Here is a 27,559-nt window from a genome sequence, read left to right on the forward strand (position 1 = left end):
AAAAATAGGGATTCAGTTAACTTCAGTTAAAATCTTAGCAGCTTTTTAATATGCTTCCCAGGTGAAGTTTTTTTGTTTTTGGTCTTTTTAATATTAAGTAGTCATCTTTGATTTGTAGATTACGTAGGATGTAGGATCACCACAGACTAAGAGAGTGAGATCTGTGGCTCTGGCATTTCTGGTGACAGAAACTATTAAACGTGTGCTTGGAAGAACTGGGGAACTGGGAATCTACAGAAAGAATTCATTATCTAGTTTTTCAAGAGCTGCACCACACCATTCAGGGTGTTGTATGTTTGTTAAAATTCTGGATGTAGCTATTGTAAAATCCCCTGAGGATACTTAGGAATAGACATTTTTATAATTTGGAGTTGCCTGTAACTCAGATGTTTCTGAATAATTAGGATTTGGCTGTAATTTGAAGTACATTTAGGTACTGATTTCAGAATCTAATGTTGACATATTTTGCCTTTTTTTTTTTAATTGACTCTTTGTCTTCATATTTTCAAACTCCTTTAGTAGTAGTCTTGCCTGGGAAATCCCATGGGCGGAGGAGCCTGGCGGGCGACAGTCCATAGGCCGCAGTCAGGCCTGGCTGGCGCGACTTGCCGGGACAGCGCTAGTTTTCAGTGCTGTCACGGTGTGCCAGTGTCAGAGGCTTGGTCTGCTTTGGGCAAATCGGTTTTTGTTTTTAAGAGTCTTACAATCCAGTGATTGAAGGCTCTGTAGTCTAGAAAAATACTAGCAAGAAAGGCAATAAATGTTATCTTTGTGTCTGGAGACTATGGGTGCTTTTTATTTCTTCATAGCTTTCTAAGATTCCTTTGTAGTTTACACTAAGGAAAGTGTTGTTGCTGTAAAGTCAGTGTGTTTTTAGTGACCTTTAAGGGTCATTGGGATTACCATTCCCTTTACCCTCTTACCCTGTTGTTCAGTCACCATGTTGTTCAGTTGCTCTGTCGTGTCTGACTTTTGCAACCCCATGGATTGCAGCATGCCAGGCTTCCCTTTCCTTCACGATCTCCTCGAGTTTGCTCAGACTCATGTCCGTTGAGTCGATGATACCATCCACCCATCTCATCCTCTCTTACCCTCTTCTGCCCTCAATCTTTCCCAGCATCAGGGTCTTTTCCAAGAAGTTGGCTCTTTGCATTAGGTGGCCAAAGTATTGGAGCTTCAGCTTCAGTCCTGATGAATATTCAGGGTTGATTTCCTTTCGGATTAACTGGTTTGATCTCCTTCCTGTCCAAGGGACTCTAAAGAGTCTCTCCAGCACTGCAGTTGGAAAGCATCAGTTCTTTTCACTCAGCCTTCTTTATGGTCCCAACTCTCACATCCGTATGTGACTACTGGAAAAATCATAGCTTTGGTTATATGGACCTTTGTTTATGTCGGCAAAGTAATGCCTGTACTTTTAATATGCTGTCTAGGTTTGTCATAGCTTTTTTTCTAAGGAGCAAGTATCTTTTAATTTCATGGCTGCAGTCACCATCTGCAGTGATTTTGGAGCCCAGGAAAATAAACTCTGTCACTGTTTCCATTTTTTTCCCCATCTGTTTGCCATGAGGTGATGGGACCGGATGCCATAATCTTAGTTTTTTGAATGTTGGGTTTTAAGCCAGCTCTTTCACCTTCATCAAGAGGCTCTTTCGTTCCTCTTTGCTTTCTGCCGTTAGAGTGGTGTCATCAGCATATCCGAGGTTATTGATATTTCTTCCAGCAATCTGGATTCCAGCTTGAGCTTCATAATGCAAAATTCAGACTTAAATTGGAAAAAAGTAGGGAAAACCGCTTGGCCATTCAAGTGTGGCCTAAATCAAATCCCTTATACACTGGAAGTGACAAATAGATTCAAGGGATTAGATCTGATAGAGTGCCTGAAGAACTGTGGATGGAGGTTCGTAATGTTGTACAGGAGGCGGTGATCAAAACCATCCCCAAGAAAACGAAATGTAAAAAGGCAGAATGGTTGTCTGAGGAGGCCTTACGAATAGCTGAGAAAAGAAGAGAAATGAATGGCGAAAGAGAAAAGGAAAGATACACCCATCTGAATGCAGAGTTCCAAAGAACAGCAAGGAGAGATAAGAGAGCCTTCTTAAATGAACAGTGCAAAGAAGCAGAGGAAAACAATAGGATGGAAAAGACTAGAGAGCTCTTCAAGAAAATTAGTTTTGATGTTTGGCAAAACTAATACAGTGTTTCAGGTTTAAAAATAAAATAAAAATTAAAAAAAAAAAAAGAAAGAAAGAAAATTAGAGATACCCCTTACCATTGGACAGTGGCAAAAGTGGCTGTAGTAAGCTAGAAAGAGCCCAAGGCCAAAGTTCAGTCTTCTATAACATTGTGATTTGTCTGCATTTTTGTTATCCATTCATAAAACATTAAATTTAAACATTAAGTTCAATTAAATGGACGTTTATTGACTGCATAGTATGTATTCACTAAACCAGGTAAACAAGACAGGTATCCCTATCTGGTGAAACAGTTGTGAAACAAGAAATTACTGTGAGGTGTGTTATGAAAGAAGGAAAACCTGGAGTATACCATGGTCAGAGGAAAGGCATCTGCTGAGGAATGCTTTTAAACGTGAAGAGGAGGAGGGAGAGAGTGGACGCAGGGAATAGCAAATACGAATACTGGAAGGGGAGAGACAGGACGAGTGCGCAATAGATTGCAGAAGTCCAGTGTGGGTGGTGGGTAGTGCCCTACATAGTTTAGTTAGGGGCCTTTGCGTGAGTCCTGTTCAGTACTGTAGTTTGCCTCGAGATGGAATGCCTCTCTGGGGCGGCAGGTCCTCTCCTGCTCTCCTGGGCCCCTGGATCTGGGGGCGTCTGGGGTTCCAGTGAGAAGGAACTACAGAGCAGATGGGGAAATACATTTGAGGTGTCACTGCCTCAGACCATAACCTCTCCAGTGTGTTTGAAACAAGATGTTTTTCATTCAGTAAGCCTAAAAATAGATTATCTTATACTCATTTACATATTGAATTGAATTTTGTGTTTTCCACTCAAGGGAGGGTATGTACCTACTTAATTTCCTCACTGCCTCAGAGAGACTAAAGAAAAGTACTTTCCAGTAAAACTCCCCCGGCACTTGCACATACTGTTATTCTTGCTTTGGCTTTAAAGAAGTCATTTGTTTTCATAGTGGATGACACAGTGATTCACAGCCATAAAGCTTTTGAAGTCTTTTACCTTTAGTTATAAAAGAGCTATCCCCATTAGGTGATAACCGCCCCCCCCACCCCCCACCCCCTGTGAAGTACTGTCTACCCTGTCTTTATTGTTGTGGTTCAGATAAGGGTTAAACTAAAAGTGTTGCAATCTCAATTCAGGTTCCTGCCACTGACTGTGATTAGAAATCAGAACATTTGGCCAAACCTTGTCTATTTCTTATCAGAATCTTTTTCCCGTTTAACTGGGCGGGTTGCTGATGTATTGAGTGGTAGGAACTAGAAGATATTTTCTGTGAAGACTTGTTTATAATCTGAGCAGTTAGTTTATGGTTGTGCATCAGAACTATTTGGGCATTTATAAATTAAACAGTTGTCAGCCCCAGCTTGTTTTTTTTGTTATGTTTTGTCTTAAGCTCTCCAGATGATGTTGTAGGGTGTACCTTGCAGAAACAGTGGCCTTGCATGTGCTTGGCTTCAGTGCAAAGATAGGTAGAATGTGGTGGAATTAAAATCACATGTAAAGCTACCTTCTCATATATAGAAAACAGGCTTCAGTGAGGACGTTGAAGACTGACATTCTGAGACCCCTCCAGGTTGGTATAGGGAAAGAGGTTTTTAGGGGGGTGACATTGGAGCTGAATTTTGAAAGGTAAAAGTGGAGTGTGGGGAGAAGAATGTTATTCCAGGTTAGATATACCAAACTCTAGGAAGACACTTGAGCAGTGCTAAAACCGTAACGTGAGTCAGCACTTACTCGCCTGGCCCACAGACACTTCATATGCAGTCTTTTAATTTGAAGTTTTTTTTTTCCTTTGGAAGTATAGTTCATGGATTTATAGTCATTTACTAAAAATCCAATTAATATAGTAATACAGAATATTACATACTAAAAATAATCAAGTAACATGGATAATTTTTTCCCCTTTACTTTCTTTTACTATTGTGATTTCCACTTTGTAGATAAAAGTGAATATGAATATGAAAACTTACTGAATATGAAAGGAAACCAAATGCTCCCATTTTTTGATGTACAAATCACATATCATAAAATTCATTCTTTTAAAATGTATAATTCTGTGTTTTTAACATATTCACAAAGTTGTGCAGCTATCAACACTATCTAACTACAGAACTTTTTCATCACCTGAAAAAAGAAACCCTCCATCTTCAGCAGTTCTTCTCTCTCCTTACTCCCTCAGCCCCTGGCCACCACTTAGCCACTTTCTGTCTCTATGTATTCACGTATTCTGGGCATTTCATATACATGGAATCACATAATATGGTTTTGGTGTCTGAGCATGTTTTCAAGGTTAATCCATATTGTAGTATGTATCAATACTTTATTCCCTTAAAAACTTTTTTTGGGGGCTGTTTTTCTAAATAAATACTTTAAAGAAATTAAATGTTGAATGAAGCAAAGCAGAAGTTTTAAATCTGTTGGTTTCCATAAAACTAATCACATTTGAAATCTGCATTGCTCTAGAAAATTTAAGAAATTTCTTTAGCCTTGTGAGCCATTATTATTTTTAAATTGTCGGTGGGCAGTAAATTTTTATTTTAAAGACTGAATTTTGGGAATTCGGTGGTGGTCCAGGGGTTAAGACTCAGCACTTTCACTGCTGAGTGGCTGGAATCCACTGCCTGGATTCAGCCCTTGGTCAGGGAATTAAGATCCTGTAAGCCTAGCAGAGAAGCCAGAAAAAAAAAAAAAAAAAAAAAGATTGGATTTTATCGCTGGATACTGAGAAATTTGAGCCAATTCTGGTAAATAATGAGTAAGAACCAGCATTGACTTTTATTTTTGTCTCAAGGATTAAGAAACTATGTGACCTTGGCTGAGTCAGTTTCTCTGGGCCTCCATTATATCTGATTCCTTTTTTAAAACTTTTCATTGAGAAGAAGCTATGATCATTTAATCCTGGAACTGGTTTTCCTTTTTGGCTTTTAAATTGGTCCTTAAGCAGTTCTCCAAAAAAAAAAAAAAAGGGGGCACAACTGCTGAGTAGTAGCAGTATTCTGAAATTTTATATAGCTTTCTAGTATAATTAATAAGAAGGCCTTTGTCCTGGGTTTCAGGTGTCTCCAGTTGCCTACCAAGTCTACTTAGATATCTTGAAGATGTTTTAAAATCAGTTTTTATTTTACAGTGGAATATATTCATTTTGCTGTCACCCCTCCCTTGCATCAGTACTTCCAGTGTTTCTTTTCTTTATTAATTACATTAACATTAACTGAGTTGCCTGCCATTTACTTCTCTCCCCACCCCCTTAGACATTCAGTTTGTTACTAAGCCAGTGGATTGAACCGCAGAAATTCCTCTGCTTCTAATCTATTCCTGTTGCTCATCCTTTCAGTTATCTTTGTATGTGGGCTCTTACCCGCTCCTGTACTTTTTTTTTTTTTTGCATTAATCAGAGAACTCATCTATCTTCACTTACACACACACGTGTGCATACTCTCTCTCTTACTCTCTTCATTTTCCACCTTGCCACATTATTCTAAAAACACCCAGTGTGATCATGGTGAACTTAGGCTCGAGTCATATTCCTTGACTTGGCAGGTAAGGCTTTTTCACAACTTGGTCTTTTCTTCATTGGCATTTCTTTCCTTGTCTCCCCTCTCCCATACAACTTCTGATACTGATGGTATTTACAAGTTAAAATGATATATTTTGTAACTTTTGAATTATGCCACCTTGGCAGGAGAACATCCTTCGTATGAAGTGTTACTGCCCAGTATTCTGTGTTGGTTGAGTTTGGGTTATTTTCTTTCATCTCTTCTTAGAGAATCTTGACTGTAGTCATCTTGGTTATATTCCTAGCATCCAGTATATTGTGGTTTAGAAACTAGCATACTATTTTCCAAATGAAAAGAAAATCAGGCATTAATTGAAGTCGTTTGCTTTATTTTCTAGGATCCTATAAAGGCACTCTAGGAAACAAATGTCCTATTGTTAATTGAGTCATCGTAGTGAAAAAAATTTTTTTTAACTTTTGACAAATAAAAATTGTAAGTATTTAAAGTGTATGAGGTGATGTTTTGATGTATGTATACATTGTGAAATGATTACCACAAGCTAACATCTGTCCTTACCTTTGTTGTTTTTGTTCTGGTGGTCAGAATACTTATTAGCAAATTTCAAGTGTACAGTGTATTAACTATAGTCAGCTGTTGTACATTAGGTCACAAGAACTTATCTTCTGAAAGTTTATATCCTTTGATCATATCTTCTCTTTCCCTCCTCCTCTCAGACTCTGATAACCTCCTTTCTAATCTGTTACAAGTTTTACTTTAAACAAAATTTTTTTAAGATTCTGCACACAAGTGACACCATGCCTTTCTGTGTCTGGCTTATCACACTTAGCATTGTATCCCTGGGTTCATCCACATTGTTAGAAATGGCAAGATTTCTTTCTTTTTTATAACTGGTGAAAAGATACTTTAATTTGTTCTCTGTAATCAGACAAATACAGTATTTGACACTACTTGGGTCAGGGTTTTGAGTGCCTTTTATATGCTTATGTTTTGTTTTATTTTACATTCTTTTTTTGGCTACACCATGCAGCTTGTTTCCAACCAGGGATTGAACCTGTGTCCTCTGCAGTGGAAGCTTGGAGTCTTAAACACCGGACCACCAGAAAAGTTCCCCATATATACTTCTGAAAATGCTTGCCCTCATGGTTCCTGCACAGATACACTAGCCTTTGGTTTTCTACTGCTTAATTGGTAATAGTGGGTTAGTTGTAACCGGGCCATAAGCAGGCGGTGCAGAAGCCCAGCGTCGCCGCCCGTTGTTGCAGGGATTGCACCAGCAGGTCTCTACTGTATTAGTATGCAGTGGGGCTTGGATAGCCAGGAAGCTAGTCCTCATCCGTGAGCAGGCTTTCGCTCCTTAAGCCCCTCAGATAGGACTTTACAATGCAGGTGTTGAGGTTTACCATCTTCCGAGGTGGCGAAGTGCTAAAGAATCCACCTACCAATGCTAGAGACGCCAGAGACAAGGGTTTGCTCCCTGGGTCAGAAAGGTCCCTTGGAGTAGGAAATGGCAACCTGCTCCAGTATCTCTGCCTGGAAAATCTCATGGACAGATGAGCCTGACGGGCTACAGTCCATGGGAGTCACATGGGTTGGAAGTGACTGAGCACATGTGTGCACGCACATATACACACACGCACACATATAATGAAAGAAGAAAATAGAACTTGCACGTGTTTCCTCTTTTATAACAATTTTAATTTTTAAGAGTGCACACATATACTCCTTTACTGGAAAGTGTTTACTTGATTAGTTCATTTGGATCATCAGGCCAATTAGGGTTACATATTTATGTAAATTATGACCAGTGTATGTTAATATTTTAAACATTAAGAGTATTAGTATGCTGAGTATCAACTGTGTTCCTTATACTGATTGTTGACAGGTATCTCTGTTGTTTATGGCAGATTAAAACAAATACTTGAGATAACTTTTTCTGCTTGGTACATATCAGCTACTTCATTTTGCTGTTAGCTGGCATGTGTAGTCAGAATGTTTTAATTAAAATATTTGATTTTAGTATATAAACACACTAACATTCATTTTTATAAAAAGATCGTGTCCTCCCCCCCCACCCCCAACACACACCTATTTTTTATTTAATTTTTGGGCCTCTCCATGTGGCATGTGGGATTAGTTCCCAGACCAGGGTTGCAACCCACACCCCCAGTGGTAGAGGTGTGGAGTCTCAACCACTGGACTACCAGCAAGTCCCAAAGATTGTGTCTTTTAAAGCCCCCTTGGATACACGTTGCAATCCAAGTCCAAAGATTCACGTTATAATTATAAAATTGTAGGTGTTTTACATTATCATACTATTTATTCTGTCATTTATATTATAGAGTTAACCATACAACTTCTGTTGGAAAACAGGTGTCTTGAAAAAAATGTGATTGTGAACTACAGAAATGTTGCCCATTTTGCTCAGTATCAAGAGGCTTATTGTTCTCACATCTACTGAAAATGATTTATAGTGAAAGTGAGAAAGATTGAGACAGGATATTTGTATCCACTGGCAGGAAAATCACCTTCCTTAATATTGATGTGTGCAGCATGCTTTTTTCTTTAGATTATTTTTGACGCCCAAATGTGTGAAGTTGTTACCTCAAAGTATTACCAAGCTGTGTACAGAATTGCTGGACCCTAAATCTTTAATCAGGGTACTGGAGGTTACCTGGCTGGGGAGAAGCTGGCTGTATAGTCGTTGGGAGTTCTCCCATGATTGTGAAATTTTGTTTGGGTCATTTCACACTTGGGTGTGGCTTACTTTGAGCATATTATCAGATTGTTTTCTAAAGAGCATCTAGCTGAGGTCCTCTGCTTTGAAAGGTGAGGAAGGGTGGGTCTTAGTTGGTACAGGGTTGGTCCTGACTTCTGTGAAACTCACTTTGATACCAATAAATCACTTTTGAGTCCTGAGTTTGATTATTTTCTACTTATTGGATATGGGGACTATGGCTTCCGCCAGTGTCAAGTGGAGGGGCTCCCAGACACCTGGGGACTGAGGTGCTTGTGTGGGCAGCTCTACACTTGGCATTTCCTTAACTGGCACAGCTGCCCTCCTGCTTCTTGGCTGTCCTTTGTGTCTTGCTGAGTGTGGAGGGTCAGAGGGGTGGAGTGGCACCAGGCAGTGTGCAGGCTGGGCTTGTCCGTCCCCTGGCAGTTCTGTGGCCACCTGCAAGCTGTCACACGTGTCACGTTGTTTCTTAGGTGGCTAAAGGATAAAGAGAACTTCAGGGGACTGTGGATGTAGCAGCTATAGGACGCACACACTGTGCTAGAGCAAATTGAAGGTATATTTTCTGTTTGTAGCTCTGATACCTGAGAAGGAAATGACACCCCACTCCAGTGTTCTTGCCTGGAGAATTCCATGGACAGAGGAGCCTGGTGGGCCATAGTCCATGGAGTCGCAAGAGTTGGACATGACTTATCTACTAAATCATCATCATCATCACACCTTTTAGTTATAAACTCCTTGTCATTCTCCTAAGTCTGGGGTCAAAAACAAAGAAGATCAGGTTATTAAAATTTAGCCACTGAGAGAAGGACCCCCAGCTGGGATCCAGAACTCTGAAGAGAGTCTAGCCCTCTGATGTGGGTTCCAGGGGGATGCTCTGACAATCAAACTGGTTCTTTGGGCTGGAGGGCCATCTTCATGGCGTCAGGGATCATGTTTTTTTTTTTTTTTTTTTAATTTAAATTTATTTATTTTAATTGGAGGCTAATTACTTTACAATATGGTATTGGTTTTGCCATACATCAACATGAATCCGCCATGGGTGTACACGTGCTCCCCATCCTGAACCCCCTTCCCACTCCTTCCCTGTACCATCCCTCTGGGTCATCCCAGTGCACCAGCCCCAAGCATCCTGCATCGAACCTGGACTGGCGATTTGTTTCTTATATGATATTATACATGTTTCAATGCCATTCTCCCAAATCATCCCACCCTCTCCCTCTCCCACAGAGTCCAAAAGACTGTTCTATACATCTGTGTCTCTTTTGCTGTCTTGCATACAGGGTTATCGTTACCATCTTTCTAAATTCCATATATATGCGTTAGTATACTGTACTGGTGTTTTTCTTTCTGGCTTACTTCACTCTGTATAATAGGCTCCAGTTTCATCCACCTCATTAGAACTGTTTCAAATGTATTCTTTTTAATGGCTGAGTAATACTCCATTGTGTATATGTACCACAGCTTTCTTATCCATTCATCTGCTGATGGACATCTAGGTTGCTTCCATGTCCTGGCTATTATAAACAGTGCTGCGATGAACATTGGGGTACATGTGTCTCTTTCAATTCTGGTTTCCTTGGTGTGTATGCCCAGCAGTGGGATTGCTGGGTCATAAGGCAGTTCTTTTTCCAGGTGTTTTTTTTTTTTTTTTAATTTTATTTTATTTTTAAACTTTACAATGTTGTATTGGTTTTGCCAAACATCGAAATGAATCCGCCACAGGTATACATGTGCTCCCCATCCTGAACCCTCCTCCCTCCTCCCTCCCCATACCATCCCTCTGGGTCGTCCCAGTGCACCAGCCACAAGCATCCAGTATCGTGCATCGAACCTGGACTGGTGACTTGTTCCATATATGATATTATACGTATTTCAATGCCATTCTCCCAAATCATCCCACCCTCTCCCTCTCCCACAGAGTCCAAAAGACTGTTCTATAATCTGTGTCTCTTTTGCTGTCTCGTATACAGGGTTATTGTTATCATCTTTCTAAATTCCATATATATGCGTTAGTATACTGTATTGGTGTTTTTCTTTCTGGCTTACTTCACTCTGTATAATAGGCTCCAGTTTCATCCACCTCATTAGAACTGATTCAAATGTATTCTTTTTAATGGCTGAGTAATACTTCATTGTGTATATGTACCACAGCTTTCTTATCCATTCATCTGCTGATGGACGTCTAGGTTGCTTCCATGTCCTGGCTATTATAAACAGTGCTGCGATGAACATTGGGGTACACGTGTCTCTTTCAATTCTGGTTTCCTTAGTGTGTATGCCCAGCAGTGGGATTGCTGGGTCATAAGGCAGTTCTTTTTCCAGTTTTTTAAGGAATCTCCACACTGTTTTCCATAGTGGCTGTACTAGTTTGCATTCCCACCAACAGTGTAAGAGGGTTCCCTTTTCTCCACACCCTCTCCAGCATTCACTGCTTGTAGACTTTTGGATCGCAGCCATTCTGACATGTTCTATTTAATGGCCACACTCAAGAGAATATTCTTTTCTAAAAGACTCCCCGCAGAGGCTAACAGCTCCTGCCTCCTTGAAAGCACCGGATAGGAGGATGGTCCCTCTAGAGCACCAGTTCTGAGTTAATATAAGAATGCGTGGATGGAGAGGCAGGCAGCCGCACGAACAGCCACATTTCTAGAAGTTTCTAAGCAGTGCGCAGGGCAGTGGTAGAGGGAGTAGGAATGAGCAGACGAAGGACCCGGGGTCATGGGATTGTTGGGCTGGCGGAGCCAGTGCCGGGGAGGTTCTAGTCTGTTCTGCCTCATGGCAGCTTTATGTGATCACGCTGCCCGGACCTGGAATCGGGCCGCGCCAGCTGCCTCTTGACCATGGACCCACGCAAAGTGAGTGAGCTTCGAGCCGTCGTGAAAATGTGTAAGCAGGACCAGAGCGTTCTGCACACCAAGAAAATGCGTGTCCTGGGGGAGTAGGTGGAGAGCATTGGGGGTAAAATACTACCTGCTGCTCATAAAACTAAATCGGAAGAAAATACCAAGGAAGAAAAAACAGATAATAAGAAGGTGGAGGAAAACAAAAAGACAGACAAACCCATCAAGTGAGGAAAGTGATCTAGAAATTGACAATGAAGGTGATTGAACCAGACGCTGATGCCTCTTGGGAAATGGGAGATGAAAATGTAGAGATGACTGAGGAGATGATGGATCAGGCAAATGATAAAAAATTGGCTGCCATTGATGCCCTAAATGATGGTGAACTCCAGAAATCCATTGACTTGTTCACAGATGCCATCAAGCTAAATCCTGGTTTGGCAATTTTGTATGCCAAGCGAGCCAATGTCTTCATCAAATTAAGAAGTCAAATGCTGCCATCTGAGACTATGACAGCTATTGAAATAAATCCTGATTCAGCTCAGCCATACAAGTAAGTGGCAGGGGAAAGCACGCAGACTTGTGGGCCATTGGGAAGAAGCTGCCCATGATCTTGCCCTTGCCTGTAAGCTGGATTATGATGAAGATGCTAGTGCAGTGCTGAAGAAAGTTCAACCAAGGGCCCAGAAAATTGCTGAACATCGGAGAAAGTATGAGCGAAAACGTGAAGAGCCCAAGATCAGAGAAAGAGTAGAAAGGGTTAAGAAGGCTCGGGAAGAACATGAGAGAGCCCAGAGGGAGGAAGAAGCCAGACGACAATCAGGTTCTCAGTATGGCTGTTTTCCAGGTGGCTTTCCTGGGGGAATGCCTGGTTATTTTCCTGGAGAAATGCCTGGAATGGGAGGGGGCATGCCTGGAATGCCGGGAAAGCCTAGGCTCAATGAAATTCTTAGTGATTCAGAGGTCCTTGCAGCTGTGCAGGATCCAGAAGTTATGGTGGCCTTCCAGGATGTGACCCAGAACCCGGCAAATACATCAAAATACCAGAGCAACCCAAAGGTTAGGAATCTCATCAGTAAATTGTTGGCCAAATTTGGAGGTCAAGCATAATGCCCTTCTGACATAAAGCCCCTGCTGGAGGAAGAGCAACTTAGATCACTTAATAGATGTTGCAGTGATACAAACCAGTGTACCGCTGACCTTATAAAGAAAGCTGGGGTGCTTTGAAGATAATCCCTTCCCCTTTGCCCCAAATGCAGCTAAAAACATTTTACAGCGGTTTGCCATTAGGGTATTCATTCAGATAATGTTTTCTGACTAGAAATTAAAAACTTGAAGCAATTTTTAAACCTTAAAAATATTTAAAATTAAAAAGGTGTATTAACCCCTACATTTTTCTTTACTCGTCATTTTGATTTTTTCCTCTGAATTGATTAGGCAAGGAAGATACATCAGTATGGAAGATTTGTTGTTCCAAGTTTGAGTGAAATAAAGATTTGTTAGTGGGAGGCTAACACAGCATTTAAATAGATAAAGTCTGAGTTGGACATACAGTTACTGAGGCATTTTGATTTGTCTTTTAATTGCTTTGTTGTTGTTATTTTAAATGATTTACTTCTGTAACCCTTGGGGCCACCAGTGTTGCAGTAGGACCTGGGGAGGGAAGTATTTGGCAGGGCAGCAGCCGTCTTACGACATCTTATATCACATGTCCTCTTGTGCACATGCGTTTAAATCTTACACTGTGGTGAAGGCAAGGTTTTTATAATGCTTCAGTAAAATTGGATTACTTAGCTCTGTTCTTGTCTGATATCTAAAATGTTTCATATTTCCACAAAAAAAAAACCAAACTGGTTCTCAGTGTGGAGTAAGCTGCAGATTAGATGAATGTGCTGCTGGGATATTGGGTGATGCCTACAGGCACTTCAGGTGGGCTAGAAGCCTGGAAGAGGCAAGTCCTTTCTTGCAGTTTTAGCACCCACCTGTGTACAGAGGTTAACAGCGAGCCCCTGTAAGAGGAAAAATATGGTTTGCAAAGTCCCACCCCCAGAATCATAAGTATAGAATTTATTTCAGTTGAAAGATATTTAATCTGGCACAGATAAAAATTTTCCAGTGTAGAGGTTTTAAAGACAGAAACTGTCTAACTTTCTGGTCCGGCCCTTGATAGGGAAGAGCAGGAGTCCCTGAGATGTGGCGATATTTGGCTTGACTTGAGTCCTGCAGAGGTAGGAATTTATACAGGTTTTTAAAATGTGTGTGTATTTCTTTTGATTGTCTTTTTTTTGAAAGCATTATGTACTCTTTGTTCCATATCGTTAAATCCCCCACTTTGTTTAGTCAGCCCTCAAATCTCAGGAAAGACGGAACTGCATGCCTTCAAGTGGGGATTAGAGAGAGAGTATGCCAAGGGATACAAGGTCGCCTGTCTTTGACCCTGCATCAGCCTTACGGACGCTGCTTCATGTATACTACCAGAGCAAATTAAGAGACATATTTATTCACCTAACGTGAATGCAGAGGTGTGAAGCTCTGCTGGATGCTGAGGATTCCAGACTCTTAACTGTGATGTATGAGAAGAGCTCTTGACTATAGAGTGGCCTTTTGGTCTGTGTTCTGCCACTTGATAGGTTTCTGTGCACATTTCTGAGGATTAAATGAAACAGTATAGTATGTGAACATCCAGGTCAATTTTAAGGATTAATCCAGTTGTCAATTCCTGCACCTTAGAGTTCTAACTAAATGCATCTAGCTATTCAGTCCTTTAGGCTCTGAAAGTTAATGTCCTGCCCAAAGTTTGGCCATTTATTAGTAGTTTAAGGTCTTGAGGTTTCCTTTTGTGTATGTGGTTCTGGCATTGTACATGCTATAACCCAGACAAGGTCTTTTAGTTGCAAGCATTTTGCATGTTTTGTGATTTTTGTTGAGTTAGGAGTTTAGCAGCAAATGGTGTGCCCTACCTTGTTGGTTCTTGGTTTTTCCCCTCTTTTCTTATTTCTCTTGCATTGCTCCACTGCTTAGATTCTCTCGTGTCTGGTCAAATTGTGTTGCTCCTGCCCCCAAATCCTAGCAATTACTCACTCAGGCTTAGAATAAAGAACCCTGTTTCCCTAAATTAAGACCCGTTTCCTTCCCTCTAGTAAGCTCATGACACATACTATACTTTTTTCTTTTAAATCAACTTTAAATTTACATACAATTACATGCACTCATTTTAAGTGTACAGCTTGAGTTTTGACAAATGTGTACAGCTATGAAACCACCATCTAAGTTAAGATTCAGAACATTCCATTACCCCAGCAGAACACTTAATTAAAAGATCATACTGTTTTGAAGTATGTTTTCAGTTTATATAGAAGGAGTATTTTTCTACACTGTTAGATTTATAGCATCTTTTTCCCCATAGGCTTTGCTGTGATTTAATCTTTGTTCTGAATTTTAATTAAGGATTGTCTTGATGAGACATTATTACTTTGAAAATAGGGTTATTCAAAATGCACATTCAGTTTCTTTAGGTGATTTTATTTAGTTTCTTGTTTTTTGTTTTTGATAAGTAGTACTTGCACGTTACAAAATCCAACAAAGGGGTCCTCCTTGAGAAGTGTCCACGACCTCTGTGTCCCAGTCAGCAAATTCCTTTTCTCAAAGAAGCCGTGGTTTACTTGGACAATTTAAATCAGTTATTTTATGATTTTGTAACATTTTTTTGGTTCAGATGTATTTCTACATAATATATTACTCATAATATATTAGTCATAATATATTACTCATAATAGCTCACGTTGCCAGCAGGCCCTCATTCCAGCATTTATATTCTTTAAATGTTTGATCACATTGTTTTAGAGACTCAGGCTGTCTGGATGAAGTGGATGAATTTGACCCAGTATTACTGTACATGGTTGCTCTATCAAATAATACTTCGGCCTTAGTGTGTAAATTTGTGCCTATTTCAGTTATATTAAAATCGGAGTAGTTGTGGTCGTTTTCTCCTCTGGCTAAATAGCACAGGACAAAATAAAATCTGAAATCACAGAAGAATAAAAAAAATTATATGTACTGAGTTATACTCCAGTTGGATCTCTTAAGATTATTTAACTTACAACCAAATTGATAATCTGTGAAATATTGAAATCTTTAACTTCATGTTAATTTGGTTTCTTGAGCAATTTTATTTCAAATTCTGCCAAAAATCTTGAGGTAGAGGATGGAATCTTTAATATGTCAGCAAGTTAGTATTGAGCAAATTATCATTATTAAAGTTGAGGAACGTAACTATTGGAGCCTCATGGTTGCTAAAGGGACAAGAGAAACAAGCCTGCTTCCTCCGGTGCTTATTAGTATTTGGTCCTTTTAAGTGCACCACCTGTAAGAGGGTATCAAGGCCAGAACTTTTTAGCAGAAGTTTGAGATAGTGTGTGAAGATTGGGTTTGAAGTTTTAAACAGTCTTCTTTCTGCGTACTCCAGCCGTGTACAGCCGGTGTCTGGCTCATTAAAGCCTTGAGCCTACCATTTTTGAAACTTAGATCTGTTCATTCATTTGGAATGTAAGACGCTGTGGTGCTCAGCCTTGGGACTGTAAACCTTAGTGCGTATGTACTCAGTCGCTTCAGTCATGTCCAACTTTTTGTGACCCTGTGGACTGTAGCCCACCTGGCTTCTCTGTCCAAGGGATTCTCCAGGCAGGAATACTGGAGTGGGTTGCCATGCCCTCCTCCAGGGAATCTTACCCAGGTGGAGATTGAACCTGCGTCTCCTATGTCTCCTGCATTGGCAGGCAGGTTCTTTACCACTAGCTTCACCTGGGAAGTCTATAAACCTTAGACCTGGGCCTTGACCTGTAGGAGCTGGTGTGGCTTGGAGACTGGCAGTAGGGTGGCAGGGCGTGCCAGGGGTGCCCTTCTGGAGGAGGCACACCCCTGCTTTGCAGCAATATTAAGTAGCATTTAGTCAGTTGCTTCCCTGTTATGTGACAATTGATTTTCAAAATGGTAGGAATGCTGCTTTGTGGGCAGAATAGTGTCTTATGGCTTAGATCTACTTCCTAATTCTCAGGAGCTAAAGGATTTTGTCTATGTGGAGACGTGTGGTAGGAGTATAGAGTCTGGGGCCAGTCTCTCTGCACTTGATCTCTAGCCCTGCCAGATACTAGCTTGGACATCCTCACTTGACCTCTCTGCTTCTTTATCTGCTTAAATATACTAATCTTGATCTAGGGTGGTGGGGAGGGTTGGAGTGCAGAAAACAGAGCCTAATGTAATTCTGAGCCTTATTTAATATTGCGGATTACTATTTTCTGATTTTGCAAAGATACTGCCTCTCTGTAAGTCTGAAAAGAATGAACATCTTTTGTGTGGGAAAGCTATGATTGTCATTTCATGTTCAACAAAATAGATGATATTAAACATAGCTCTCTGAAGTGGGGCATAGATTTTTAAAGTAGAACAAATGTTCATTTGTCAACAGTCGGTAGGAAAATGGGATGTTTGGGATAATCATATATTTTGATTTTATTAGAATTATATATGTATATATATAGAGAGAGAGAGAGAAGAAGAGTTAATTTTGCGTGTGTTAGACAGTACTAAACTATTTTTACAAATGCTAAACTGAAGTTTTATTCTTTAACCCAGAGTGTTTAGGATCTCGCGCTGCATAACTTCACGGGGTGCCCCTCATGCAGACTGAGCGGCACGTTCTTGGAGTTGTGCAGTGTGGCACAACTTGTTACAGGATGTTTATTCGGAGGAGGCAGAACTCTCAACATCTGATTGTTTCCTCATTTATCATACAGTTGCATGCACAGTGTGAAAAAAAACTTAATTTTTCCTTTCTGGTGGTTTGGATTTCAGACAAAATTGTGTCAGTGAGACAGTTGGATTGAGAGGGCAAATCTGGAGCAACTGTAACTTGTTTTTGTTTGCCTCACTGAAAATTTCAGCTGCTCTGCCTCCATCTGTCTTATTGTTAATATCAACAGAGGCCTTTCCTATTAGTGGAGTCCTCAAGCTTTTAGCACTTGAATTTCCCTGCGATTGCCGTGTTTGAAACCTGAAGTAACTAGTAATCAAGGAAAAGGATTGACTAGATGATGTCTAGTAGTGGTAGAGGTGTAGCTGCTAGCTGGTAGGCCAGCCGGGGGAGTGCCTGTTTATGTCATTTGGTTTGCAAAGAATATTCATTATCTATAAAGCAAACAGGAAAGCACCATGCAGTGACATAATAAATCAAAAAGTGTAAACGTATTAAACTGTTTCTAAGGACTTTTGTCTTTATCAGAACAAATATGTACTGGAATATTAACCAGATTTTGGTTATTAGGAGTATGGCAATTTTAAGATTCCTTTTTTTTTTTTTCTTTTAATGAACAGGTGAAATAATCTTGGGGGGAAAGCAGGTACCATAAGCAACACATTTCTTCCTTATTTAGATATTTAAGCATTGGCATAGATGCTGGGGATATAATACTGTATGCATAATATCCCTTTTCTCAACAGAAAAGATGAAATATTGAGTATTGAACAGTGATTACAAGGTTAAAGAGTATTACAGAAGGAGACTTTCCAGTAGAAGGAAGCATACAGCAGTAATTTTTAACCCATTCCAATAATAAAATGTTCAGCCAAGTTTAGTGCTAGAGAGAACCTTGGAAATGTCTAAGGGACCACGTTTTAGTAGGTGGAGGAGGTAAATGAATTTGTATGGTTTTATACAATTAGAACTGGAATTAAATTCAGATTCTTAGCTCTAAAATTTTTTCCCTAGGAGGTACACCAGGCTGCCTAGTCGAAGTTAGCTGTCTAATGTGAAGTTAGCTCCCTCTTTAAAGGCCTTAAACTTGGTAGAAGTTCTTTGATAAAGAGATTAGCCAGCTTCAGTGCTCTCCTCCTCTGACCCTGCTTAATTCGCAAAGATAGCTGCTTCTTAACCTCTTCACCCCCCACCCAGGCCATTAGCTCTTAACCTTCACTTTCTTTTCTAATTTAGACTTTATTTTTAGCAAGCAGTGAAAGCCAGCTTTGGCTGTTTTAATCCGCAGTAGTATTTACTGGGTTATGATATATCTAACACAGCCTTTAGGAGCGCCAAAGGGAGAGGCAGCTAGGAACAAGGCTCGGACTCACATCACTGACTTCACTGCGGACGTTGCGTGCATCACACACTGCAGTGTGGTTGCTGATGCTGCACTTGGCTATCTATGGGTAACTCCTGCTGTTCGTTCCAGAAGGGGTTCTTATTTCGTATCTTTAGTTTCTGAAGCACAGGTTTTGAATGCGCCTGGGTCTCACATGCTGGGTTGCAAGAGAGTTAGGAAATAAGACTAAAGCTTCTGTTGAGGCAGGTGAAGATCTATGAAGGTTGGGGAGTGTAATCTCCAAATATATGGGTGTTCTAGCTGTTGGGTAAAGGAATGACATAGCTTTCAGGTAAAGGAATGATGAATGTCTTCTGTGAATCTCCTTTTGCCTTATGGTGCCAGGCAGGCCTATGTGTGACCATAGATAATTTTTTTTTTCCTGTAACAGTTACTTCAAATTTTTGCATTCTTCTCAAGCTCTCAATCTGAACACTGCACTAAGGAGCAGGAGGGGAAGGTATGAACAAATGGGGAATTTTTATCATTGCTTAATAGTGGACCAATTTATAGATAAATGGCTAAGCTTACACATATGGGCTTTAAAATGAATTTCCAACTTCAAACAATGAGTTAAAGCTTGAAGAAAGAAACCCATAGTCTAGATCATTTTTAACTTGCCTGAATTTTTTGAAATGTTAGAAGTTCACTGGTTTTTGCTGGTGTAGCATCACTCATAATTAGTGTTCACCATACAGGAACAGGCATTCAAAAATTTTCCCTATTTCTGTTCCAGATGAATTCAGAAGACATCCTTACACGTCCCCTCACAGAATCTTAAATATGCGAGGTTTTTTTTGTTTACAGTTTATTAACAGTGCCTTAAGTGCCTTGGCACAATAGCAACCCCAGTGATGAGGTTTTTACTGTTTTTCAGCCCTCCCTTCATTCAGAGTTCCAAGATACCATTCCGAAGACAGAATTCATTAAAACAGTTACGTTTTTCAAATCATTAAAGGCTTATTTTTATTTTTTGTGCTACAGTCAGTTCAGGCCATGAAGTTTACGGCATCCATCAAATAAGAAATCAGGAGAAATGGAGAAATAGCTTCTATGAGTCTACTCATGTCTAATTACAGTGCTGGGTATTCAAAGGACATTTTTATCACCAAGAATTTCATGAGTGTTACATGAAGGAGTAGTTGATATCATCTTTAACTGTGATGTCAGTATTTACAAATCTTATGGAAAAAAACGAAGGGAAAAAAAAGATGGAGATGTAAAGTTTCCAGAAAACAAAGTGTCTTTAGAAACAGCCAAGAAAAAATATGCCCTGATCTAGTCCTGTTGTTCATATAGTGTCTCTAACTCAAACCTGTACCTACTCCAAGACCTTGACATTCCCATTCTAAAATGCATCTTTAAAAGACTGACTTATGTATACTTTATGAAAATTTAAGTCAAGAACAGTGTATGCTTTATACTCATGTTGAAATGAATTCCTGGGGTGGGAGGAGGCAATGAACTCTCTTATTCAGAGTTAGTTGATACAGTAATACTATGAGCAAAATAAGGAATTAATACATTTGTTAGTAAGTTTGTATTTCAGAGTCACAGGAACATTTCAGAGCACAATGATTTGTGCGGTATGAGAGATAAAATGGCTTACCATATAACAGATAGTTTGAGGTCAAAATTATGTATGCCTTTCCGTCTCCAGGGTATCTTCCCAACCCAGGGATCGAACCCAGTCTCCCACATTGCAGGCGGATTCTTTACCAGCTGAGTCACCAGGGAAGCCCAAGAATACTGGAGTGGGTAGCCTATCTCTTCTCCAGCGGATCTTCCCAACCTAGGAATTGAACCGGGGCCTCCTGCCTTGTAGGCGGATTCTTTACCAACTAAGCTATCAGGGAAGCCAAAATTATATATGTCAGGTTTTAAATCAAATATCACATACTTTTTTTACCTTATTTATTTTAATAAGACTATATACTTTTTCAGTTGACAGTCCCAAAAGAAAAATAAAGGTGACATGGTTTAATTTCCTTTTTTCATGAAGCACTTCTACATCATCGTGAAGCCTTTCCTTAACTTCTGTGCTATTTTATTGTCATGACAAACATTTGAGATTTACTGTTGTTACACTGTAATGGTTACTCTTTTTCTTTTTTAATTTTATTTTGGCTGTTCCAGGTCTTAGTTGCAGAGAGGGAAATCTTCGTTGCTGTGTGCATGATCAGAGATCTGATTTGAGCAGAGATTTCAGGTCTGCATGATCTGAGCAGAGATCGAACCCCAGGACCCCCACTTTGGGAGCTCAGAGTCTTTTAGCCACTGGACCACCAGGGAAGTCCCTGTCAGTGGTCACTCTTAGTTCATCATTTTCCTCATGTGTAGAATGGGTCTGAGGATTAAATGAGTTAATGATACATTTCAAACATCAGGATTTGACCTAGTTTGTTTTTATTACTTGAACTTTTCTATTCTCTGTGAGTCAGGGAAGTTTGCTTGATAATTGCATGGAGCCCCGATCTTGTGGAGTTTACCGACTAGTGGTGGGGAATATAAGACAGACTGCAGCATGTCCTCGTGCGTTTAGTGGGGGACAGTAGACGAGGGAATCAAGGAGTTCAGCCTAACAGCTTTCCTTGGTGGATGCACAGTTTGTTCGTAAGAATTTTCAGATTTTTGTCCACTGTCAGTGATAGGAATAATTGTACATGCCGTTCCTAGGGTGGAAGTTACTAACACAGCAGGTATGGTAATCCTTCTCATCAGCTCTGTGTGGAACCTGAGTGTGCTTGCTTTTATTCCTGGAAGAAACCTGTATTTAGCACTTAAAACTACCATTTGGTAGCTGGAATGCCCATCTTCAAATAGTGTAGGGTCCAACTAAGTTAACCAGATTATTGTGCTAGTTATAATAAGGGGAGTGGAGGTAATTAATGCACAGGAAACTGGGAGTACAGGGGAGATGCTTCCAGGCTAATCAGACCTGAGGAATAAGTTGATTGGATATACTTAGCCTTTGAAAAGTCCTTCTTTGGCTCCTAAGTCTCCATTCCTTTTCACTGAACTTAACACCAAAGTATCGATCTGGTCTTGGATAGAGGAGAAAAATTAAAACAGATTTCTTGTGCAACTCATCCCATCCCATCTCTTGGGTATTACTCCAAGTAGAATGGGTATTACTTTCCTAACAGTTACTTAGCAGTCTGACAGGAAGTAAAGTTTTTCAACAAAGTATAATACCTTGGTCTAAAATCTAAGATTTAGCCCTTAGTATCCAGAGCCTTTGAAACAGTTACCTCCATTTTTCCTTTTCTGAATATACCACCTAAAAACAAGTATGTGGGAGTAGAAAAAGGGAGAAAAAGGAGGAAGAAGAGGGTGTGCCTTGAGAATCATCATTCTCATCTAAGTTTAGAATAAGCCGTTTTTAAAAAACGGTGAGTTAGGATAACATGATTAATTTTTATGATCGTCAGATTTTTCATTTACCAAGGAAAAGGAATTAAAAGTAGATTATGTCTTATATCCACTAGGGGGTAGTGTGAGCCATAAAAATTAAAATTATTTCTCACTGATTAACCTGTTTCATCATGAATTTGCCTTGTTTGAATCAATTTTTCTCCATGAAGTGTTTTTTAATTGCTGTAAGTCATCATTTTCAAATACAGTCTTATGACTGTAACAAATAGTAACACACATTCCTGTCTCTAGTGATTGAGATGTTGTGACTTTACTCTTTTTCGTTTTTTTTGTCTGTACCCTCTGGCTTGTGGGATCCTAGTTCCCTGACCAGGGATCTAACCTCTGTCCTTTGGAGTAAAAGCACCCAGTGTTAACCACTGAAGCACCAAGGAATTACCCTGACATTACTTGTTTGTGAAGAATTTTCTGAGGGGAAAATAGGGCTTCCCTAGTGGCTCAGACGCTAAGGAATCCACCTGCAATGTGGGAGACCTGGGTTTGATCCCTGGGTTGGGAAGATCCCCTGGAGGAGGGCATGGGAACCCACTCCAGTATTCTTGCCTGGAGAATTGCCATGGACAGAGGATCCTGGCGGGCTACAGTCCATGAGGTCATAAAGAGTTGGACACGACTGATTGACTGAGCACACACAGGGATCCTTTAAAGTTTCTCTACCAAATTTTACTCATTATATGAAATAAAGTAAGTTATTCTTTATGACCTGTAAGTAAAATTATTATATAACAGGATTGTCTTCTGTTTCACTGTCCTGTATGGTAGCTACTAGCTTCATGTGCACATTGTAGTTGAAAGGTGGCTAGTTCAAATTGATATGTGCTGTAAGTATAAACCACACACTGGATTTTGAAGACTAAGTATGAAAAAAGATTATAAACTATGTCAGTAAGTTTTACATTGGTTGTATGTTGAAATGCTATTTTGAATATATTGGGTGAAATAAAACATTAAAATTAATTTTATCTTTTTACCACATTACTCTTTAATGTGGCTACTAGAAAGTTTTAAATTACACATGTGACTCATAGTTCTTGTCAACAGCACTGCTATGGAGAAAAGCATTCACTGACCCATTTTTGTACCTCTGCCTGGCATTATGATTTGTAAGGAAGTAACACAATGAGGAAGTTGAGCACAACTTTGGTTTTGTTCCTAAGGCAGCTAGAATACATATGGTCACTTCTATAATGAGACATACATGTTTCTAAAATTTATTGTGTTAATAAGCAAAATCATATGGTAAAAATCATAGGGCTCATGGATAAGATGTTAGGGACATAATACTCAAAAAACATTGGTTATGTTTTTTAAATGCCCACTTAAATGTCAAGGGTGAACTTGCAGATGCTCTCAAGTAATTTACAATTGTGTTTATAATGAAAAATTGATCTTTGCTTTATTGATAATCACCCAAAAGAATTCCCTGTTAATAGTTTAGAGTCATTTAAAGATACAGTGACAGGTTGCAGTAGACAGAGTAGGCATCACTGAGGCATTTCTCATTTCATGACTTATGATAAGAAGTTGATGAGTTATTTAGTATACTCAGATCTTAGATGAGTTAAAAGATTCACAATTGCAGTTTTGTGTTTCAGAGAATATTCTAAAAGGGGGAAAATCTAATTGCTGTAGGTATAACATGTGGGGGTTTACATGCAAAGTGTGTTAGTTTCTCAGTTGTGTCGGACTCTTTGCAACCCCATGGACTGCAGCCGGCAAGGCTCTTCTGTCCATTGGGTTCTCCAGGCAAGAATACTGGAGAGGGTAGCCATTCCCTTCTGTAGGGGATCTTCCCCACCCAGGGATTGAACCCTGGATCTCCTGCATCGCAGGCAGATTCTTTACCGTCTGAGCCCTTAGGAGGTGTATATATGAATAGTTAATAAATGGGGCAACTTTTCACACATGCAGATTACCACTGTTTCTAAAAATACTGTTATCTAAAATTTTACCGTACATAATTCATTACCATAGAATGTGTGAGACCTTATACTATTTCATAGTGAAGTGAAAGTTGCTCAGTCGTGTCCAACTCTGCAACCCCATGGACTGTCGCCTGCCAGACTCCTCTGTCCATGGAATTCTCCAGGCCAGAATACTGGAGTGGGTAGCTGTACTTTCTCCAGGGAATCTTCCTAATCCAAGGATTGAACCCAGGTCTCCCGCAATGCAGGCAGATTCTTTACCAGCTGAGCCACCAGGGAAGTGTACACACATTATTATTGAATCTAAAAACAGGAGAAGTCCTAATTAATGGAGTTTAGTGTTATTATTTACAGTGGTGTCATTCTGGAATTAGCTCTTTGAGTCCCAAAAGAGCTATTGATAATCAGATCAGTTTGATGTTATTTAATTCCTTTGAAAGTATTTGTAGCATGAACTGCTGTATGTCTTCGGTAAAATGAGATATTTTCCTTGAGACGTAATCTTGTTGCCACTTAAATTCATATTCTGCTTTTATGTACTTCCCTTTCTATTTTTTAGTAACCAGTTTTCTAAACATAGTCTACATTACTTTCTATTTTGCACGGCCTAACTTGAGTTATACTTGAGATTCAGTCCCAGGATTGCTTTTAAACAGATAGGATCACAAAATGCAACTAAAAGTTACTCTTGTTTTCTTTAAAAATGAATACTGTTATTTAATAAATCTTGAGACTTGTTTCTGTGCTTTGTTCTTACCCTGTATTATTTTTGAGTTGGTTATGTGTGGACTGGCCTTCTTATGTGACTTCATTTGTCAAGTCATTTTACAATGTTATCTCATAGCAATTCTACGTAAGAGGTAATGTTAACTATATAGCTGAGGAAGCTGAAGCTCAGAGCACTGTAAATTTCTGCAGAAATGTAGTTAAGTGAGGCAGTAATAATTTGAACCTGTTGTTTCTAAGACTTGAAGAATACTTCGCTGTCTTTCTGCCAAAGGATAGTATAAAACTAGGATGTGTCTCAAGTTAACTGTGTGTGAGCAGTAGCAGAAGGATTTTAGTTCCTACCCAGTTTTTGCCTTTTTAGGGAAAAAAAATCAACAATTTCTGTGGGGGAGAGTTGTTCCATTTGGTTTGGGTTTTATTCTTTTTTTCCTCCTGTAATTTATGCTGTGGGTTTGGGAAATCAGTGCTGTGTAGTCAAATAATTATGCACGGGTATTCATTATCTCAAAATCCATTAGAACTTGAGAGCACATAAAAACTATTTCAAAAAGTTTTGCATATCCAAGAGCTTATTCTAGAATGTGTTCCGATTAAATGTGATACATGATCAGCTCACATGATACATTTAATATGTATGTTCTTAAGAAAGAGTGTCTGATTTGCGGGTGAACTGAAGATGAGGAAGTGAAGCTCCATCTGTCTGTGACGATTGTACTGAGTGACTTTGAACCTATTTTCGGATGTGATCTTGGAGGCTTTTCTGGCAGCTTTTTATAGCTTTGAATAGAGCTGCCACTATTTTGTGTAACCAGGGAGTGGTGTTTTGGGACTCTTGGACCCCAGCTTTTTTTCCCCAGCCTCTCTCTTGATGACTTTCTAAAAATATGAAGAATTGGGATAAAACAAAAGGAGGATGGAGGTGAGGAGTCCAAATTCAAGGAATTTTACCATCACTTTTCTCATTCCCTTATGCCTGATATTCATCCTAATATCTTTACTTTTCCTCCTAAAAGTGAAGACCAGACTCCTGTTCTAGTTACATTTTGGAAAATTTCCTAAGATGGGAGGCTTCTTTATTGCCTCTTGAGATTTTTAATGCTCCAAAAATGTTTGACTTTGTTTGAATCTAAAGAATATTTTGCTGAAAGTAGTTTATAGCATTTCAGTTTTTTATTTGCCCTGGCATTGGAATGATTAAAATCAAGCAAGCTAGTCTTGAAGCATTACTCTAAATGGCCATGAGTTTAACACATTTTGGAAAAGAATTTGATTTTATACCTGCATCTTATGACTATTCCAGTATATAACTGTACTGACAGAGAACTCTTTTCTAGTATATGCATTACAGGCTGTAGAATGAAGTAGTGTAAGGTGTATAATTTTTCTCAAATGAAATCAGTATAGTATTCTCATTCATTGTTTTTCATATCTAGAAGCTTAAATACTGCAGTGTTCTAAGTGTTTTTGACTACACATACATATTCAAAATGTTGAAAATGTATTGTGCACTCAGTTGCTCAGTCGTGTCCGACTTTCTGCGACCCTGTGGATTGTAGCTGGCCAGGCTCTTCTGTCCAAGGGATTCTGCAGGCAAGGCTACTGAAGCCATTCCCCTCTCCAAGGGATCTTCCCAACCCAGGGACTGAACTCTGCATCTCCTCCATTGGCAGGTAGATTCTTTACCACTGAGCCACCAGGAAAGCGCCGAAAATGTACTACTCATGCGTAATTGACTGGAGATACATCAGTACGTTTTTAGAGGGTGATACAATTAACATTACCATGGGAAGTTGTTAGAGCTTAAACTTGATCAACTTCTGGTCGTTGTTATCATTCACAGTTTATTCTGTTAGGGTTTTGTTCCAACCTTGTATATATATTATAAAATTTTCAAAAATGATGCATCACAAAATTTTGAGTAAAGAGTTTTCTAGTGAATTTTATGTAGATGTTTTTCTTGTCAGCCTAGTGACATGTATACTAATGTCTCAGAAGATGATCGTTCTTCAGAATATAGTTCTCATTAAGATACGAATATGAGACCAACAAAAAGAAAACCTTAGTGATTGATTCTGATACAAAAAGTGAAAATGAAACTCGCATTGCTGGAGTGAGCTCTTTTGCTTATATGGAAGAGTGGACTGAAGAAATTTTGTGAAAATTATAAGACTTTTCATCTGTGTCAGTTGTAACTATTGAATGTAATAACCTGCATAGTGTCAGTGAAATAATTAATTTTTGGCCAGCCAAGAGAAAAATCGCCAGTCATAGGCGTTAGTTTCTGCAAAAATTCCCTGGTCAATAATGAGCTAATATATAAAACTATACATACTATTGTCAGTTTGTGTATTGAATATTAACATTTTTCTGACTAAATATTTATAAATATAGATTATTTCTCCTAGTACCTGAGTGGATTCTTTTTCTTGTGTTGTGTGCATCCTGCTTTGAATAAAAACTGCTTTAATGTTAAAGATGGAATTTCTGATGGTTTATTCCTTGTTCTTTGTATCATTGAATAGATTCATGATTCAGCAAGTGTTTATGGAACATCTATAGTACTGCACACTGTTCCAAAGCTGAGGATTCAGCAATAAATGCAACAAACACAAATCCCCCCTTCCGAACAAAATAAGAGAGATATAGTATGTTTAGAGCGCTAGAGAGAAACTATGTAGGGGGTGAGAAGGAGCCGGGCTAGAGGGACGGTGTGGGATAGGGTGGAAAGGTGTTTGCAGATTCAATTATGGAGGCTTCACTGAGAAAGCACATCTGAATGGAGATCTTGGGATCTGACGAAATTAACAGTGGAGTTCAGTTCAGTTGGTCAGTCATGTCCAACTCTTTGCAACTCCATGGGCTGCAGCACACCAGGCCTCCCTCTCCATCACCAACTCCTGGAGTTTACGGAAAGTCATGTCCATTGAGTCAGTAATGCCATCCAACCATCTCATCCTCTGTCGTCCCCTTCTCCTCCCACCTTCAATCTTTCCCAGCAACAGGGTCTTTTACAATGAGTCAGTTCTCCCCATCAGGTGGCCAAAGTA

At 39.5% G+C, this 27,559-nt stretch overlaps 1 protein-coding gene, 1 long non-coding RNA gene and 1 pseudogene across 2 annotated transcripts in view; all 3 read left to right on the forward strand.

The window, feature by feature from the left end:
• UBE2N (ubiquitin conjugating enzyme E2 N) overlaps positions 1 to 27,559 on the forward strand; it is a 42,119-nt gene that overhangs the window by 6,537 nt on the left and 8,023 nt on the right. The gene's annotated exons all lie outside the window — the stretch shown is intronic.
• LOC129655349 (uncharacterized) lies at positions 5,633 to 8,739 on the forward strand. Its single transcript, XR_008715914.1, has 3 exons — positions 5,633 to 5,735; positions 6,090 to 6,184; positions 6,741 to 8,739. It is a non-coding gene; the product is annotated as an uncharacterized LOC129655349 (long non-coding RNA).
• LOC129655325 (hsc70-interacting protein-like) lies at positions 10,366 to 12,426 on the forward strand (annotated as a pseudogene).

Source organism: Bubalus kerabau, chromosome 1 (assembly GCF_029407905.1).
Source record: "Bubalus kerabau isolate K-KA32 ecotype Philippines breed swamp buffalo chromosome 1, PCC_UOA_SB_1v2, whole genome shotgun sequence".
Taxonomy (NCBI): Eukaryota; Metazoa; Chordata; class Mammalia; order Artiodactyla; family Bovidae; genus Bubalus; species Bubalus kerabau.